This window comes from Sinohyriopsis cumingii, chromosome 4 (assembly GCF_028554795.1).
Source record: "Sinohyriopsis cumingii isolate HCF-2022 chromosome 4, ASM2855479v2, whole genome shotgun sequence".
Classification (NCBI taxonomy): domain Eukaryota; kingdom Metazoa; phylum Mollusca; class Bivalvia; order Unionida; family Unionidae; genus Sinohyriopsis; species Sinohyriopsis cumingii.
This window is the reverse complement of record NC_142964.1, coordinates 140,467,236-140,486,876: the sequence shown is the minus strand read 5'-3', so window position 1 is coordinate 140,486,876 and position 19,641 is coordinate 140,467,236. Positions and strand designations below refer to the sequence as shown.

The following is a 19,641-nucleotide window of genomic DNA, read 5'->3' as shown; positions in this document are numbered from 1 at the left end:
ATTAAAAATCCAAGTCACACACACACACACACTCACACAGTTTTCAAGTAATTTTGATTGCTCTACATGTACAATATAGATTGTTATATCTTCAGTAATTTTTTATAGGTTTACTGTCATCTTAAATATATTTCATAGAATTAATAAAAATAATTGTTGTTGTAGGGTTTAGCGCCACTTTTCAGCACATGATAGGCTATACATGGCGGCCAGTATTAATTGTGGAGGAAGAACCCGGTAAAACATCGGAAAGAACTACCAACCCTCGAGAAGCTACTGGCAAGCTTTCTCACATACCCACACTAGCCGAATCCGAGACTTGAACCTATGCAGACAGAGGTGAGATGGCAGTGATCCGTAACGGAGAGCCCTTTAGACCACTCGGCCTGTCGGGGCCCCATAAAAAAAATTCAAATGAAAAACTTTTTTATATATGGTAATGAGTGGTGGTGTTTATTTAGACTTTGCTAACCAAAAATTCTATACTGTTTTATAAAATAATGAACCCTGTCTATATGGACATTTTATGGGTAACAGACTATCCCTTGTGGACAGGTGTCCTTGAGATATTTGGGCCCTGGTTGACAGTCAGGTCTAAGGCACTTACCTATACAGATCACCGTCATCTCACTTCTGTCCGTCATCTCACTTCTGTCCATGTGGATTCTAGTCTCAGGCTTGATCGACATGAGTATGTGGATAAGCTTGCCAGTAGCTACCTATTGGTCAGTCTTTGCCTGAGTTTTCCTGGGTTCTTCCTACACCAAATATTTATTGCCTATCATGTGGATATTAAACATGCTAGGTCCCTCTGTAAAAGGTAGTAGCCAGAGTCATGTCAGTAATCAAGATTTTATTGGCAATCATAGCAGATATTTCTTTGTATAATGGTTAAAAATAGGGAAAAAGCAGTAGCAAAAATAAATTATTGTGCATTTTTTATAGCCATTTTTGGGAAATTAGTAGTTGTTGGCTGATTTGACACTGCTTAATGGTAAAATATAAGATACATATGAAATTAAATATTTGGTTCTTCATTGTTGTCCTTTATGAATAATGTCCACAATGTAAATGTGTCTGCTAAGGCAGGTGTTTTTAGTATCTGATAATTTGTGTAATTTTGATTGTCTTGTTTTCTCTCATGTGATTTGAAAAATTGTAAAATAAGAAAAAGTTACCATGATTGTTAAATAATAAAAAAGATTTATTTACACATTTGGAAATTCCTTTGTGCTCAGGAAGAAATTGGAATGTGAAAAAGCTCTTGAATTCATGCGTTTGTGTTCTTGAGATGTACAAAATCAGATTACTTGACAATGTATATTTATATTCCAACTCCATAAAAGACAGAGAAAGTTAAAGCATATTCATATACTTTTAAAATTGAGATTTAAAGATTAAACAAATCTGAGACTTGAGAAAATTTCAAAAATGTCATGCTTGGAGACAATATAAGTTTTGCTGTCTCTGAATGGAAGATGTAAATTTTATTTCAGGGTCAATAAAGTGTTAGAATTTCATTTGACTGTCAACTTTGGGGGTATTACACTTCCATGCACCCATTTATTTTCCTATATTTGATTGTAAAAAATTACCTGCATGCTCTGTTGTCATTTTATATCAGGCAGGTCACTTCAATTTTATTTTATCCTCAGTCTTCAGATTAATATCATTGGTTTTTATTGAAGTGAGTAACATAATATACCATTTGTAAAGCAGAGGCTGTGTAATTATGTAAGATCTTTTAGTTTGTATTATGTTGAAAGACTTGCATAATGCTATGGTGTCAACTTTAATTCCTTATGGTTCATATAATGTTGAAACACTGTATCTTGTGATCAACTGATTTGTTAGGTTTAAAAGGCTAATAAAATATGTTTGGTTTGTGCCTAATTTACTGTAAAATATTGGCTAAAATACCATAAAGAAAACTCCACTGTTCAGAGTTACCTGCCTTGATGCATGTGAGTGTACACTTAAATTACTCTGTTCATTGCCAAGATGTTGGAACTTAGTCCTGTGAAGTTTAATCATAAAAAAAAAAGTATTTGATTTATATGTTTAGCTTAACAATTACTTATTGTGGCGTAGAATGCAAGTTGTATATTTCTTTGTAAATGAAGAATACCTGTATACATAATAAGTGAGAGTATGGAAGGAAACTCAATCTCACCTGAGAGCAAAATCATTCTATATTATCAGTTTTATCATCCCAGAACATTATTAAATATTGCCATGTATACTCACTTATAAGTCAAGTAAAACAACAAAGATCTTGAACTGCCTTAGCATAATGTGCCTACATATCAGGGTCTGTGCTGTTTGTTGTACTGATTACGCCTAACAAACTGCAGAGACCGAGATCTGCTGGTGTGTTATGTGACTGCAGATCTGGGTCTGTGCAGTTTGCAGTTGGATGTGTGTTATAATCAAGTACATATAGTACTAAGAGAAGGAATATTTAAACTGTTTCTTTACATTAATTAATGCAAATGCAAAGATATTGCAACAACTGCAAATCTATCAAAGAAGCCATAAAGCCATTTGTATAGAGAGCTTCATGTTGATCTTTTTTTGTATTTAGATCATTTATTTTTATCGTGTACTTAATATTGTTGAAAGAATCAGCTTGTTTGATTATGTCATGTGGTTTAAACGTTAAGGGTGTGCTTGCTTCAATTTTGCATGCATCCACTGTGATTCAGCTGTAAGTGGAGCAGTTTAATGATGGATAAAAAAAGAACTATCATGGAAATACTCTCTTTAATTACATGTAGAATTTAAAATTTTCCTTTTACAATGAGTGCACAACAATTTCTAATGATTTATTTCATGCTGTTTCAAAATCTTTGATCAAAGGTCATGCTTGGTCGATAAATCGGCCCTTCACCCGTGATGATACTGATTTTCGGGTGAGGGGCTGATATCACCTATTCATTAAAAGCTGCAGTCATCTGCATTCATACTTGGCTGCACACATCGGTGTACATGTTATACACTTACTGGTATTTCTGGTGGGTGTGCAGCTATTGTCGGGCTGAAGGGTTCTTTTGGTGACATGGAGATTATATTTCCTGAGTAAATTATGTTTGGTGACTTGTAAACCCATCTGGAATAACACAGTTACCATCTGTCCTGTGCCATTTTGAATTTTCACGCTTGATATGGCTGTTACCATTTACCGGTATGTGTCTAAAGTGTATGTGGGTTTGTTCCAGAATGATTTCCATGCAGCAGAATTGCACATATTAATGAACAGGTGATATCAGACCCACAACATTGTCCATCAGTATCAACACAGATTTGTTGGGTTGATTTATTGGACTAAGGTCATGCTAGCCATTGTTTAAATATATACTGGAATGCATGCACTTAAGATTTTGTTTCCCAAAGCTTCAAATTTGAATCACTATACAGTGAATGTTAGTAATAACAAAGTATTACAGATTTGATAGGATTTCACTTAAACCTATTTAAAACTTGCCTTGCTTAGCAGTAATAATGAAATTCTAAAGTTTTCATGTTTGGTTGAATGTTGAGAGCTCCAGAAGTTTATGTAAAGCACAGTACTGTACATGTATTAAGTGTATGCTGGAGAGTTTTTTTCCTTTCATTCCTGATGCATGTGCGTATTTATAACTGTCTAACCTCAGTATTCATTCCAAAATACTTTATTTGGCTACATAATGATAAGGAACTAGTCTAATACATGGGATACGATCTTAGTAAATACATGATTCATTTGTAACACTGTGAGCTGAACATATCAGCATCAGAATTACCTTTTTTGTACACACAACAAATAAATGAATAAAATAAATAAAATTTCTTTGCAGTGTTTTCTGATGGTTTTAGGGAATTGCGATGAACATAACAATGGCTAATTTTAACACAACTGGCAAAATTGTTTCATCCCACTTGCAGTATCTTAACATTGCATGGACTCCATCCAGGCTCATTATTTTGTCTAGGATTCTAATATTTTTTTTACATCAGTGTGATCTCTGTTTGATGTTTTCATGAGATAGTCTTAAATATGGAGCAAACTGGAAGACCTGGAGAAAACCACTAACCTTCAACCCCAAAACATGCTGCATTCTGTGAATTTAATTGGATTATGAAGGTGCAAAGCAGACATGCTACCATAGCATTGTCTAAATCCCCATATAGACCGTTGGTAATAATACAGGATTGTCTAGGTCCTCATATAGACCATTTGTAACAATACAGGATTGTCTAGGGCCCCATATACCCTTGGTATCAATACTGATTGATACTTTATAAGATGGTAATGTATGTAACTTGTAGACTGCTGTGGTTATTTGGTAAAATTCTCAGTCTCGATATACACATGATTCCCAAACTTTGTTGCATATGTTTTCACTTTTGGATGATTTACTTCAATTATTTAGGTTTACTCAGACTTAAATCATGATTTCAAGGCCATGAACTTGTCTTGGTCTGTCTGATGTTTTGGGGTTATGAACTTGTCTTGTTCTATCTGAAGTTTTCAAGGTCATGAATTTGTCTTGGTCTGTTGGAAGTTTCAGGGTCGTGAAATTGTCTTGGACTGTCTGAAACTTTCTGATTGCTAAGTTACAAGACACATGTGCCACCAAGTTACAAGACACATGTGCCACTCTTTTGGTCAATCTAAAAATGTAATTATATGAGCTCTATTTAATTTTCTAAAATCTATTAGAGATAGATGTAAGTATAATGAATACATTTTGACATGATGCTGTCTTTTAGATCATTTATAGTCATAGTTTTTTAATGTATTTAATTTGTGTCCAAAAGCATGAAAAAGAGTTGTTGTAAGTAGGCACTGATTAGCAGGATATGGCTTGCTGGGCCACATGCGGCCCATGTGGTGCGTGTTTGAGACCCCTGATCTAATCAAAATCAGTAAGACATTTCTGTAGGCCGATAAAATTGACTGCTTTATACCTTTTTGGTAGTAATCACACTATTCTTCAAGATTGGCATGCTCTTGGTTCAGTCTGAAATCAACCATGATAACATTTTATCTTTAGTTTCTTGTGGATTTTAGGCACCCTATGAATGTTACACAGGGAACTTTATTGCACCAAAGACGTGCAGTAAGGGTCATTGGCCCAAGGGTACAGGAACCCTTGGTGGCGAAGTGGTTTAAGGCCCTTGCCTTTACAGATCTATCACACTTTTCACCTCTGTCCGCATGAGTTCAAGTCTCACCTTGACCATTATGGTTATTTAAGAAAAGCTGGCCAGTAGCTTCCTGTGGGTTGGTGGGTCTTCCTGGGGTCTTTCAACAAGTATCGTGTTGAAAACTGGTATTAAACCCTACCAGACAGACTCAAGGGTATAGCCTAGAATGAATGATTGATCTGTGTATTAAGAACCTGATGCTAAATGACAAGTGATCCCCCTGGTATTGGGTCACATTTTACCATGCTAAATTTGCTGTTGAATACACTGAACAATTTATCTACCTGGTCATGTTCTTTAATGATGTGGTTTTTTTAAATTTATTTCTTAGAGATGTTAAATCCAGGTGCCACTGTTTGCTCACTCACGTCAGTGAACACAAAGTATTATGGCAGTGAAAGGAACAATTATTAAGCAGAATAGCCATAATAGTTTAATAGCAGAGGAGGTTAGATTGTAAAATTATCCTTGCCTCCATTTAAATCCAATTAACCTCATAAGACCTATATCAATTAGCTGTCTTGCAGCAAATTCATTGCTTTTGGGTTATAGCCAAGATTGTGGGAGGCAGATATGTTAGATCCCCATTATTTTTGCATAGTCATTGATAAACTGTCTTGCAAAGAAATTGAACAACCTGTGACAGCACTTGAATATTCCAGATGTTTTATGGATTGTTTCATGCCCAGGACTCAAATGAAAATTTCCAGTACAATGGACTTCAATTTTGTATTTTTAAACTATATAATTTTAATGTTAATTAAAAACTGGAAAGATCACTGATGTGAGACTTCACAGTGGAGGGAAGCTAAAGATATTAAAAAATCACAGCAAATCTATAAAATTCAGGCCATGAAAATACATGTTTGTGCCATCCATTCATAGTTATTTACAGCTTCCACAAGACTGCTTGACCAATTTGCACCTGGTTTTATTGTGAACATTCTGGCATTAAGGCCTTTCAGATTTGTTTGCTGGATGCCAATCCATAATATGGTGTGTGTAATTTTGATTCTTAACGTAGCTTTAACAATTTTTCAGTCATATCGCTATGATGTCTACAGTGTGGCAGTTTATAGTGATGCATAGCACTGGGGCATTATTTTACAGACATGTAGCATGATGTCCCACCCAGTCACATTATCCTGACACCTGAGGCTGACCAGTCCTAACACTAACCTCTTATTGCTGAGTGCTAAGTGAGGCAGCTGTTAGTACCATTTTTGTAAGTCTTTGGTATGACTCGGCCGTGGATCGAACCCACGACCTCCCGCATCCTCATAATATGGTAGCTGTTACTAAAAATAAGAAAAACATATTGGCAACTTCTGAAAAGAAACCAATTTGACCAAATCTGAAAGAAAAACATTTGAATAGTCAGGCCTATCAGATTTGTTTAATGATTCTGATACATTCATTAGATATGGCTACTGTTGCAAAAATTAGGAAAACCTTTAATATTCTTCTCATAAACTGCTGACAAAAATGTAATCAAATTTGACAGATAGCATTGTAACGTCACCCTCTTAGTAAGAGGGGTGGTTAACTGGATTTGGCTGGCATTATCTAGAGGATGACCTCCCTTGATATTATAGCCTGGCGGGAGTGAAAGAAGAATGGAATTTCAACAGAGAACTGAGCGAGAATACTGGGGAGAAAAAAAGCAATACAAGCCCCCTTTGACAAGAAAATAACATTTAATTAGAACAAATTAACAATGGCAATTCCAATTCAAGTTAGATTATATCAATAGAATTTAACAGGTGTGTCTAATTTGGAATTATTTCATCATCATAACGAGAGTTGAAATGAGCGCAATGTCCACGATTGATTGCATCACCTTCCTTCCCTTTGATCGTATATAACGTCTCCTATTTCATCCTTCCTAAGCTCTATCATTTTTCCCCTTCATGGACTTCCTGGTTCTTTTATTCTGACCTTGTCCTTTTTTCTTTCCCCCGACTTCTGTCTTCAGACTGTCTCATCTTTCTCTCAGAATGCTGTTCCTTAAAGGACAAAATTACCCCATAATTCTGTATACCCCACTCTCTAGAGGTACATACAATTCACTTACGTTATTTAGAGCATGTTGCTATCCACAAACCGCATAAATTCTGACTTAGTGTGGTAGGAAATTGACCTCGCTTCCAGCGGCAAGTCTTAAATTACCACGTGAACATCTATCGAATATTATCGTATTATTTTACATATGCTACTACATGTTCAATTACTATTGCATGAAATTCACAAAATGTAACTCACAGCAATCGTTAACCTACAAGATTATCCAGGCATTACAAAATCAGATATAATTAGGTAAGTATCGTTAACCCATGATATCTATATCGTCCTAACAAACAAAGGAAGTTATTTCATATAACCCTATGAAGTCCTACACATGAACATTTGGATCGCATGCAGTCAATTCTACCAATTAACTATTAACTGTATAATTAAAAGGTAAATTGCATAACAGCTCTAGCATCAACACATTTCCATGAATTGAATAAATGATACATAATATGGAAACCTAGTCCTAGCAAACACATTTGCATAAACAAGCAGTCAAATAATAGAATATTACGTGAAGCTAAAATTATGTACCTTATTGCTATTCTCTTTCAGAACTTGCACATCCTAGCACTAAACATGTTGTTCTTTTTACAAGACGACCACCTGGTCCTTTTCTTGTTTCACAGAGTCGAGAGTAAGTTTCCTCTTATGTGAAATTTTCAGACTAAAGAATTTTGACTAAGGTCGTCACTTTAAAGTCTGATTGCTCTAAAGTGTACTCCCTAATTTATTCTGCCCAGTTGTAGGCAGCGGTCCCTAATTTTTCTCAAAGAAATAATTCCTTTCATCAGGTTTAGACTGCTCGGAATCTGTGAACGACAGTGCATGACAATTTCCCTTTGATAAAATTATAAGTGGACGTAGGTTCCTGCCAAGCAGTTAGGGTTGGTAGCTCAAATGTTTACTGTCAAAAGACCATGTTAATATACCCTGGTCAATTTCACTGAGTTGGAATGCTGTCCCTTTGAAGTTTACACTGACATGGGGGGAGATGAATGAAGAAAGGATGAAGCGACCCTTCACAAAGATTTTTCTGGCTTTTTTTAAATTTTAAAGTACACTTTGAAGATTATAAACTGCCACTGAATCAAGAGTAAATCGTCTAAACAAGGACATGTTACAGCAATAGATACAGATTCGGAATGTGCATTTATAGAAGGATTTGCATGCTGGTATGTGCTGTTTAGATCCATGTTGGCTGTGGCATGTATTTTTTAATATCTAAACCTTGTGGTTGAATATTGTACATGTTATTTTATGTAAGTGGATTTGAGTCTTACTATTGGATCATTCTGGATTCATTACCTTGGTGTGTCATTGGGTGAGGCACTTCACTCCAATTGCCTTGGCACTAAAACTTTCTTGTGTTGCTGTGTCATATAAAGAATCCTACCTAACCAATCAGTTGCCATTACAGATCATTACTGAACATATGGATCATGGTACTAAAATACTACTGGCTAGTACAAGTACCAAGTTATAAAGATACTAGTATGGTGGTAAATTTACTGGTATTTGGTAATTGGACAGCAATTTTTCAGACCTGATATTTCTCTGTGTGGTTGTATTTAAATTTGGGACTTTGTTAGGGACCTTTTCTAAGTGGGGTAGGCAGTATCTAAATCTGTAAGAGATAAAGCCAAGTATAAAAAGAGGCAACAAAGAAATGAAAAACTGAAAGAATAGAAATGTAAAATGTACTTAAGAAAGGAACAGAAATACAAAGAAAGAAAGAAAAATACAACTGTGTTAGACTGGCCACTTTATAAATGTATTTCAGGTGTATCAGGGTGTGAATTTTGACACTTGTTTAATTAGGTAAGTAGAAGATAAACAAGATAAATTATTCTTTCAACAGCCAATAGATTGGCCCTTTGAGTGTACACAAAACCCAATATAATCAATAGAGGTGACTTTTTGAGCCAATATTTGCTCTATCAGTGATTGTTGACATTACTCGTGTGGCATGGTATATGCATTGTATCTATCAAGACATATGGCTCTTCCCAAGTTTAAGATAAATTAGCTTTTAACATTTTGGTCCCCTTCAGCTGGAGTTAGAGTTCATTGTTTGACTTCTTAGCCTATTTTACTTACATTGACATAAATGTCCAAGCTGAGAACAGTTTAGTGGGGAAAATCATGAATCAGTGTAAGAACAGATCGTAATTTCCAGAATTAGAGGAAAGATGAGCAAATACAGCACTCACACAATATAAGGTTGTATGCTCTATGGTACCCATTGACAGCGTTATACTTAGGTAGTACTGCACAATTAACTCAGATGTATTAATGAGGGGAGTACTGTACAGTTAACTAAAATGCAGTGAGTACTGTACAGTTAACGCAGATGTATTAATGAGAGTACTGTGCAGTTAACTTGTATAATAATGCATGAGTACTGTACAATTTACTCAGATTATTAACGAGAGTACTGTACAATGAACTCAGATGTATTATTCAGGGAGTATTATACAATTAACTCAAATATATTCACAAGAGTACTGTACAGTGAACTCAGATGTATTAATGAGAGAGTACTGTACAATTAACTCAAATGTATCATATTGTTTTTCTCTTCCATTTTGCATTTTTGTTATGCCAGTGAGTCCCAGTGGGCATAGGGATATATAAAAGACCTGATGTATCTCAGGAAAATAGTAAGAGGCAGAAGCCATGGTGTTGCAGTGGTCAGCATGCTGGACTAGTGACCTAAAGGGTGTAGGTTCCAATCCTACTGTCAGATCAGCCTGGGTCAGCTACCATGTTGTGTCCTTGGGCAAGGCACTATCTACTCCAGGTGTCTGGCACAAAATGCTGTGCTGCATCAAACACCAGACCTATTTGTTTCTTTGACGGTTACATGCTATTTATTACACATCATTTATAATACCTATACCTTGTTCGATGACACAGTCATATGGCTTGAAAATCAAGTAATTTACAAGCTCAGGTGTGTACTGCTTCACACCATCTACACCAAAACTAACCTGTAATTTACATGGCTAACATGTCCTAACATTGTAATAAACTTTCTCCATCTAAGTACAGGTGTAGGAACCAGTCTCAGGTAGGGAACAACCTGGGAGGTTCATAAGAAACTGTTGTACCTGTACAGTATAACTTTTCAGACCAATTTAGATAATAATAGCAGTGATTTGTTCAGACCACATTCAAAAACATGTAAACAGCCAGCTCAGTTTTTTTTGTACAGGTAATTAGTTTTAAATTATGATAAAATAATTAAATTAAAATTTCTGTCAGAAACAAGTAGGTTATTTGATGCTTGCATTTTGTTACTGAGCTTAAATTTGACTTCATACAAATTTTACATTGTTCTTTCTAACAAACTGCAAAGACCCAAATCTGCAATTACATTATGCAATGGGAGATCTATTAAATAAAAGGGAATAGTATGATATATGGATTGCATTGCAATATAGAAATTATATAAAAGACTTCCATCCAGTTGATTTCTTATGTGGAAAATGTGTAAAATTTGATTGTAGGTAGTAAATTATAGTTTCATTCCATATGGACCTGCATTGGATTTTGGTATTGTAACATACTTACCATGAGATAATGAGACCAAAATGTTACTAATGTTTATAAATTTTGCCCCCATCCAGGATTGATAGATTGAATAACTTGAATCAGTTTTTATTGTGCAGGTGTACTTCATCAGAAGGTTTAGCATTGATTTTGCACGCAATCAAAGCAGAAAATTCAGACTGGTTGAGAGTTGATTTTCTAAATGTTTACTCCTTCACTGAATACCCAGTTGTTTAACGTGTAACATTGTCCTTAAGTTTCGTGTTATTTAGTTATTGTGTTTCCTTATAATCAGTAAAATCATAAACAGATTTAGGAAAATTTGAGCTAACGTTCTTTTGGTCACTTAAACCGATACAGTCAAGTTTCATGACAGAATAATAAAGTTTCCTAAAACAGAAGAATGTGACTGGGATTAATTTTTGAAACTAAAGGTTTGTACTCATAAAGTAGAGAACTATGTGGGTATTAGTGTTTAAGTGGCATATCATCATAATCGTGGTTTTATACTGACAATCAAAAGTAAAGTTAACAAAATTTAAAATGAAGAATTGCTCAGAAAAATGTAGGAAGGTAAACCTTTCCAAAAGAAAGTACTATATATATTTGCTTATAAGTTGAATCCAAGCTTCACAGATTCAGATATACTGTTGCATAATGTGCAGGCAGATCTGGTTCTGTGGAGTTAGGAGGAATCATAAGAACAAACAGCTTAGACCTTGATTTGTCAGCACATGTGGCAGATCAGGGTCTGTTATTACAGTTGGAGTATGTGTGAGTATATGTGGTAAACTAGAAGTACTGCGATAAAGATCGTACAGATTTTGTGAAGTGAATGTAAAATTAAAGATAAAGGTAGTACAAATTTTGTGAAGTGAATGCAAAATTAAAGATAAAGGTAGTACAAATTTTGTGAAGTGAATGTAAAATTAAAGATAAAGGTAGTACAAATTTTGTGAAGTGAATGTAAAATTAAAGATAAAGGTAGTACAAATTTTGTGAAGTGAATGTAAAATTAAAGATAAAGGTAGTACAAATTTTGTGAAGTGAATGTAAAATTAAAGATAAAGGTAGTACAAATTTTGTGAAGTGAATGTAAAATTAAAGATAAAGGTAGTACAAATTTTGTGAAGTGAATGTAAAGTTAAAGATAAAGGTAGTACAGATTTTGTGAAGTGAATGTAAAATTAAAGATAAAGGTAGTACAGATTTTGTGAAGTGAATGTAAAATTAAAGATAAGGGTAGTACAAATTTTGTGAAGTGAATGTAAAATTAAAGATAAAGGTAGTACAGATTTTGTGAAGTGAATGTAAAATTAAAGATAAAGGTAGTACAAATTTTGTGAAGTGAATGTAAAATAAAAGACAATGGTTGTACACATTTTGTGAAAAGAATGTAAAATAAAAAATAAAGGTAAAAAAGATGGAAACCTTAAATTTTTTGGGTCAACTGCTTTAAATGTCTCAAGTTTTCTCTGGCTGTAGTCACGATAAAGTTTCTTCATGGAGTTCACATAACAAAACTTGTATCTCACAGGGAAATCATTACACTTAACAAGAATGTGTTCACTGTAAGTAGTTTTTTTTATTTTATTGTTTTAGGGTTTAACGCCATTTTTCAGCACACGATAAGCTATACATGGCGGCCAGTATTAATGGTGGAGGAAGAACCCAGGAAAACCCAGGAAAGAACCACCGACCCACGAGAAGCTACTGGCAAGCTTTCTCACATACCCACATTGGCTGAATCCGAGATTTGTAAGTAGTAAAGTTGGGTCAGATATTTTGAATACTTGCCTGTAAGTTGGGTCATTTATTTTAAATATCATATATACTTGCCTGGAAGTTGATTCAAATTGTAAACAAGAAAGATCCTGATCTTATGTAGAATAACGTACCTACAGATTTGAGTCTGTGTTGTTTGTTGCTTCTAAAAAAACTGCACAGAATCCGATCTGCCAGCACAAATTATGTGACAGCAGATCTGGGTCTGTGTAGTTGGAAGTTTGACTTGTCTTATAAGCAAGTATATATATGGTATCTGTTAACTTGTATGGTTGCAAACACAGATAAACAGTTGGGTTAAGAGTTTACAAACATGTCCTTATATAGAACAAAGTTTTGCTCTAGTTTGGACAGAGGGGAGACAAATCTATTAAATGTTGTTTTATCCTCTGGGCTTTGTTCGTGCAAATAGACAGTAGTTAAGTGAACTTGATAACATCTTTAGGGTGACACATACAGATGAAATACCGATAGCTTAGTTGGCTAAGAAGGGGATTATCTGAGTTAAATCTGCATTATCATACCTGAAATAAATCTATCAGAAGACATCTGGTTTTCTGATTGATGCTACATGTGCTTGTCCTTGTACTGATATTTGACCCCACATTATTTTTGATAAATGTAAGACAAGTAGAAGATAATGTCAGTTTGTACAGTCCTTTTATGGACATGCAGAGTAAAGTAATTGGTCCATAAGAAGGCAGTATTGGATGATCTTGTTTTTGTTTGCTTTGGTTTATGCATTTAATGGTCTTTGATTCTCTTGTTGTATGTAATGTAATCACATCTTATGCAGTATTATGCTCCAGACAGTAACTTATTTCATTATATTTTGTTAAGAGAATTTAACATTGAAGATTACTGGATATTATTTAGATCTTGATTATGTATCATTTTAAGCCATTCATGAATGTGGAGGGGTATATTGTATTATCATTTTAAGCCGTTCATGAATGTGGAGGGGTATATTGTATGATCATTTTAAGCCCAGTCATGAATGTGGAGGGGTATATTGTATTATCATTTGAAGCCATTCATGAATGTGGAGGGGTATATTGTATGATCATTTTAAGCCCAGTCATGAATGTGGAGGGGTATATTGTATTATCATTTTCTGTGTGTTGATCTCTAATACCTTTGTTAAGGTTTGACACACATTGGATAGGCATTTGTGTTTCAGAACATGTTTCTTTTTTATGTATCATGATAGTGATGATATAAACAAAGCTATAAACAGCAACATGACTGCCATGGCAAAGAAGCTATTTTGGTATTTTATTGCTTGTAGTCTTACTATATCAGCTTCACTGGGCTTTCTACTTTTTATTTTAATTTAATTGTCAGATACAAACCAACAGTCCAGTTTTGTTAATGTAATATTTCTGGATTTTTTTCTGTGATTGTCATTTTCAGGAACAGTATACTAAACTGCTTTAAACCTTAATCTGCCAGATACTTCCTCTGCAGTGCAATCGCCTTGTTTGTTCATAGGATGTCACTTCACTGGCAGCAATGGTGCAATCTGTATTTAAACTTTGCAATATAACCTGTTAATTGCTTGTTTAGACCTTGCTGGAGACAATAATATGCTATAAAAACTTTCTAATCAGAATAATCCTTTGAATGAGACAACTAGAGAATGTTTTGAAAACATTTTATCTTTTAGTGCTACTTATTTGGAAGGGTTTATCTTCCTAAAGTTTGCAGTTTTTTAACTTTGCATATTTTAGAACTTAACTTTGAATCAGCAGACTATAACCAGATTGTGCTGATGTACCATTAAACCCAATACATACATATACAGTTTGAGAACATCCACACCTCCCTCCCACTCCCCTGACCACCTACTCCATTGTTTGAGAACATTCACACCTACCTCCCACTCCCAACCACTGGGTGCAATATTAGGAATTCATGCTTCTTCAAAGACAACACATTGGGGATTTGGTAGTTCAAAATTGTGTTTGTTAAAAGACATGCCATAACTTGGCAGGTATGCTGTTAATAAGCAAATCCCTACTTTCTGACAAACTTATTTATTCTGGACCCCTGGACTTATCAAAGAAAAAATACTGTATTATATGCACATTTATTTGCTAACACTACGGCATGCATGGGTGAGCTGACAATGGGACAGAATTACAAAGTCTCACTATTTTTTGAAAAGCTTAGATGTAATTAGTTGTTAAAGATTTTAGAAAATACCAGTGCTGTCTAGAGGTATTCAGTGCAGAAAAGAAATCGGTTACTTACCTAGTTTCTATTCTTAGTAATTCTTCCATTGTTTTACAAGCATACAGGAAAATGACAATCATTAACTTGGAAAATGTGCATTTTAAAAATAATTAACCTCAATGAAAAACAATTAAGATAATTTTGTTTAAGATTATGAAAGTTTTACTCACCAAAGTAGAGTAGTTAAAGCTCTCTGGCAGTCTGGAACAAGATAACAATTTTGTGATTAAGTAAAGGTTCCAATTTCTTGGCAAGTAAATTGTAGCATAAAGTTAAAATGTGGATTATTATGCAGTTAGGGCTCAAAGAAAATATTTTTCAGACGCAGGCCCAGGACTGGTGAGTTTTAAAAAAAATCACAAGACCGGACAAGTCTCCTCTACTGCATATCATTCTATTCTTCACTGAGCACAATACTCAATGTTTTTCAGTGTTTCCACAGGTAGAATAGACCTTTTTTCACTAGCTCATCATGGTATGGCTAATTCATGTACCATTGTTCTAGACTTAGTTAAGTTTTTCAAAACTGTGCCAAATATTTTGTGTAATATGCATCCCATTTTGAACATTTTAGCCCTTGACCACTGGCACATAATTTGTCAACAGTTCCAGGCTTCTCTTTGATGCAACAGAGAAATCTGCTGATTTTGGTAAACTTACTCTTTTTAAAATCTCAATCTGGTTGTTTCAGTCATGGTGTCCTCTTTCTGTAGAACTACTTTTTCAGGGGAAGAAACCCTTGTTGTCTTCTACTGTGCCTGACAGAGTTGTTTAAAAATAAATTAAAATAACAGCAGCAGCAAAACAACAGAAATATAGCAGAAGAACTGCACTCTTAAAGCAGTTAAAAGTCTCTCCAACTTGGTTAACACATCATACAAAACATTTTGAGAGACTGACTGACACACACACTGCCTATCTATCTGGTATCTGATCATGAATGAGTGTTACACTTTGGGTACAGGTAGGAGGTGAAGAGCATAAATACATCAAGTGGGTAGATATCTCTTTAAAGCAAGATAGTGAACTTAATTTAGAATATTTAGAGTTTAACGAGAGATAGGCAAAGACTAATACAGAGGAGGACATAAGAAACACAAGAAATGAAAATCCAAGGATGTATTAACCCTATACTTCCAGATAGGTGTAAATGTTATAAGAACAAATGATTTTGTGACTGATGATACAGGCTGCCTTTCCCATGCACCAGATGAGTAGTGGATTTTTATGGGCAACCAGTTGGGGAAACAAAGCTTAGCACCTTAATGGAAAAAAATGGTTTGGAAAGCAAACTTGCTCATGTTGGTTTATAAACATATCAAAACTCAAGTGTGAGAAACTGATAGAAAATAATGTTCCATACATACAGGTGATACACATCACTGGCCACAAAAACAACTCTCTCAACAACAACTGCAACTTTAGTAATAACCACAAATGTGTTATGTCGAACCTGCTTTCTTCTCACTTTGCCACACCCCAGCCCCCCCCCCCCCCGCCCCCACCGACCCACTTGAAAACTCCTGCAGTTACCATAGTGGTTCATTCATCCATCCACATGCTTGACAATATTAACACATTAATGAAAAAAATGGTTTGGAAAGCATGAATGTGTGTGTGTGTGTGTGTGTGTGTGTGTGTGTATGCAAAAGTAGTAATAAGAAGATTTTCCTGCAGCATATCCATGCACTAGAACCCATTAATAACATCACTTGTCATGTTTCCAGGACAGAAAATATAAATTCTCAACAAAACCAAAATGTGGAAGGTTCCTGACATGATTTTCTGCAGGGTATTAGTTTAATGGGTCTTTCATACATAGGGTAGTTTTCAGATCAATAGCAATTACAACACCAGTATGTCACAGTTTAGCTTCTTCCAATGAAAATAGGATAGTGTCACAGATACTAATTATCAGTGAATTGTCAATACACACATAAATCGTTTTACGTTATACTCTTCATTTGGGCTGTGTGCCCATGGATCATTGGCTAACATACATTTCCAAATTAGAACTAATAAAAGTTAAAAGTTATCCTTAAAAAAATGAATTTTTGTTATTTTCATATGACATAAATCAATTAAATGTGCTTATACAGAACTACTATCAATTTTTTATGTCTCTGTTTTCTCATTTTTAGAACTTGTACACGCGACTGCCCTCATTAACATATGTTTACAAAACAATAGCACACGGTTTTAGACCCTCATGGTACAATGTTTAAAATATGAAACAGTTATAACTGTTAAATTGCTTTTTTGTTTTTGTTTTGTTTTTATTTTCTAAAAGAAGCAGATATAACTTGATTCTACTGAGATAAATATTTTGACTTCATAAAACATTATCAAATCAGGTGACCCATATCAAGTTACATGAATGTTTGCAGGTTAATATTGTCTACGTTGTGGGGTCTTGAATAGAGGTAGCTGACATAAAAGGGTGGTTATTAGGAGAGGTTTGACACTACTTTCAAAGGCTTTCATTTTGCTGTATTGAGGGTGTCCCACTGAGTAGCTTATGCAGTGCTTGCTGATAATGTGATAAAAGTTATCACAGAGGACCAATCAACATAGCTGTTCATCTTGTCAACACTCAGTAGTGACATGTAATTCATCTCCACACATTTTCCTGTCCTGCAACTTGGTACTAGATGCAGTATTTGATGTTATCATTAGACATTTGAAGTATGCCATATTTATCCAGTGATAAGCCCACCCCAGTTTTTACTAATGTTCACTGTGGATATTTTTATCTGGTAATAAACCCACCCCATACTTTTTAAGGAAGTTACTAGATTGGTTCCCACATTATATTATGAGACAAAGGCTAGACTTTTGATTTAAAAGGAGGATACTACAATTCAACAGGTGATGTGCTGAGTACTCACCTAGAACATTCTTTATAGTAGTTGTTGTTGTGTGTTGAACACCATTTTTCAGCACATGATAGGATGTGCATGGCAGGCAGGGAGACTGGTAGAAGAAGAATGAAGAACCATGGAAACCACTGACCCAGTGAAGCTTTCACACATACCCACATTGGCAGATCTGTAGACTTGCACCTACATTGATACAGGTGAGATGACAATAACGATGAGTACTTTGGATCTCTTGGACACCTGGGACACCTTGTAGTTCTTGCAGACTTAATCTAAAACCTGTTCCTTTTGCTGCAGTGATCATCTGCTGTAGTTCTTATATATATCATTATAGGTTGGGTATCTCAATAGATTCAAACTATGCCTGAGGGTTATGACCAGTGTGTTTCATTAAAACCCTCCCATATAACATCTTAATACTTGTGTCAATTGACAAACATCTGTTCTTAGACATGTTTGTCTCATAATTTGGCAGTTATCTTAAGTGTATTTGTAATAACATCTCCATCCCTAGCCCAGCCCTATAGGGATTCATCAAAAGTTTAAAAAAAATAGTCTTCTTTTCACTCTCAGGGACCTGTAAGGTGATGCAGCAACTTCTTCCACTGTTTTTTGTCTTGTACTTTTTTGGTGGCATCCTGCCATGTTTTCTTTCGTCCTAGTTCACCCTGCTAATCACTAATATCTTTGTTGATCCAAATATGTTCTTATCTGGAATCTCAGAAGTCTAGTGAGCACCCACAGTATGTGATGCACCATTTATAATATAATGTTTTTGGGCAATTTTGAGTTCTTGTATTTAAATGCATATGGGGGCTGTTGCCTATATTTTTTTCCCCTCTTTGCTTGCTTAGGGCAGGCCATAGTGATTGTAAAGTTTAAAAGTGTAAATTTGGTATTTTATCTCTGCAAACTTTTTCTTCATGATGACGTGTGGGCTTTTCTTTTTTGTGGTGGGGTGGGGTGTACTCAGACAAACCTCATCAATTAGGTAGGATTCAATTACTTATTACATGTAGATATTCCTTTTGAAGGTTTCATCTTTTTACATTAATTTTGATGATGTTATTATCTATTTTCCATGGTAGCCAGTTAGTGGAGCATTGGGCTAATAGCCTGAGGGTTGTTGGTTAGTTATATATTCAGGCCAGCACGGGTAAGCTGTTACGGGTTGGTCTTGGGAAATGAAATTAGCTCCAATTTTCTTTACACGATAATACCAATAATATGCTACAAGTGCCAAAATTAAATCCAGAAAAACACAAAAGGTATTGCATTCCCTTTCTATCATCTGTTACTTTCATTTTATCAGTTGGAGATATTTATGCTTGAAACCTTAATATATCAGTTGGTAGAGCATTCGACATATAATTTTTGGGTTGTGGGTTGATTGGCTCCCCAGGGGTATTGTTTACAATGTTTCTTAGCTTCCATTTCCTTAGCTTGATAGTAATGAATGCACTCAAAATGCTGTTAAAAACCAGCCAATAAATCCATTTTTCCATCAGTTTTATTTCTCCACTAATGCAGTTCCTTGTATTCACTATCGTTCAGGAACATTTAAAATAATTGGCTGCAATATAGTTGTACGCTGTGTCTTAGTCCTAGATGTGCCTTTGATGCATTTTACCTTGTCTACTCCATTTTGGATAGAGTTATGGCCCTTCACAGTTGACTTTTCTGCATGGAGCAGTGCTTGTAACCAACCTAGATCAAGAACTTTTGCATAATTTCTGATACAATGTGGTATCAACATTGTTTTCTAGACTTGATTATGCCTTGTATGGGTTTAGTGATATTGCTCGTAATCAGCATAGCTATGCAGCCCTTTCACTAGTTCGATATATCAACCCCTCTAAATATGTGTTAATAATGATGGACAATGTGTGGGTCAGATGTCAACTGTTTATTAAAATGTGCAACTTTA

General features: G+C 35.0%; 1 protein-coding gene and 1 long non-coding RNA gene across 2 annotated transcripts in view; one reads left to right on the top strand and one right to left on the bottom strand.

The window, feature by feature from the left end:
- Positions 1 to 19,641, top strand: part of LOC149802204 (prickle planar cell polarity protein 3-A-like) — a 222,613-nt gene that overhangs the window by 38,316 nt on the left and 164,656 nt on the right. The gene's annotated exons all lie outside the window — the stretch shown is intronic.
- LOC149802207 (uncharacterized) lies at positions 6,914 to 18,223 on the bottom strand. Its single transcript, XR_016420507.1, has 3 exons — positions 17,724 to 18,223; positions 15,006 to 15,036; positions 6,914 to 7,196 (listed from the first exon to the last, which is right to left on the bottom strand). It is a non-coding gene; the product is annotated as an uncharacterized LOC149802207 (long non-coding RNA).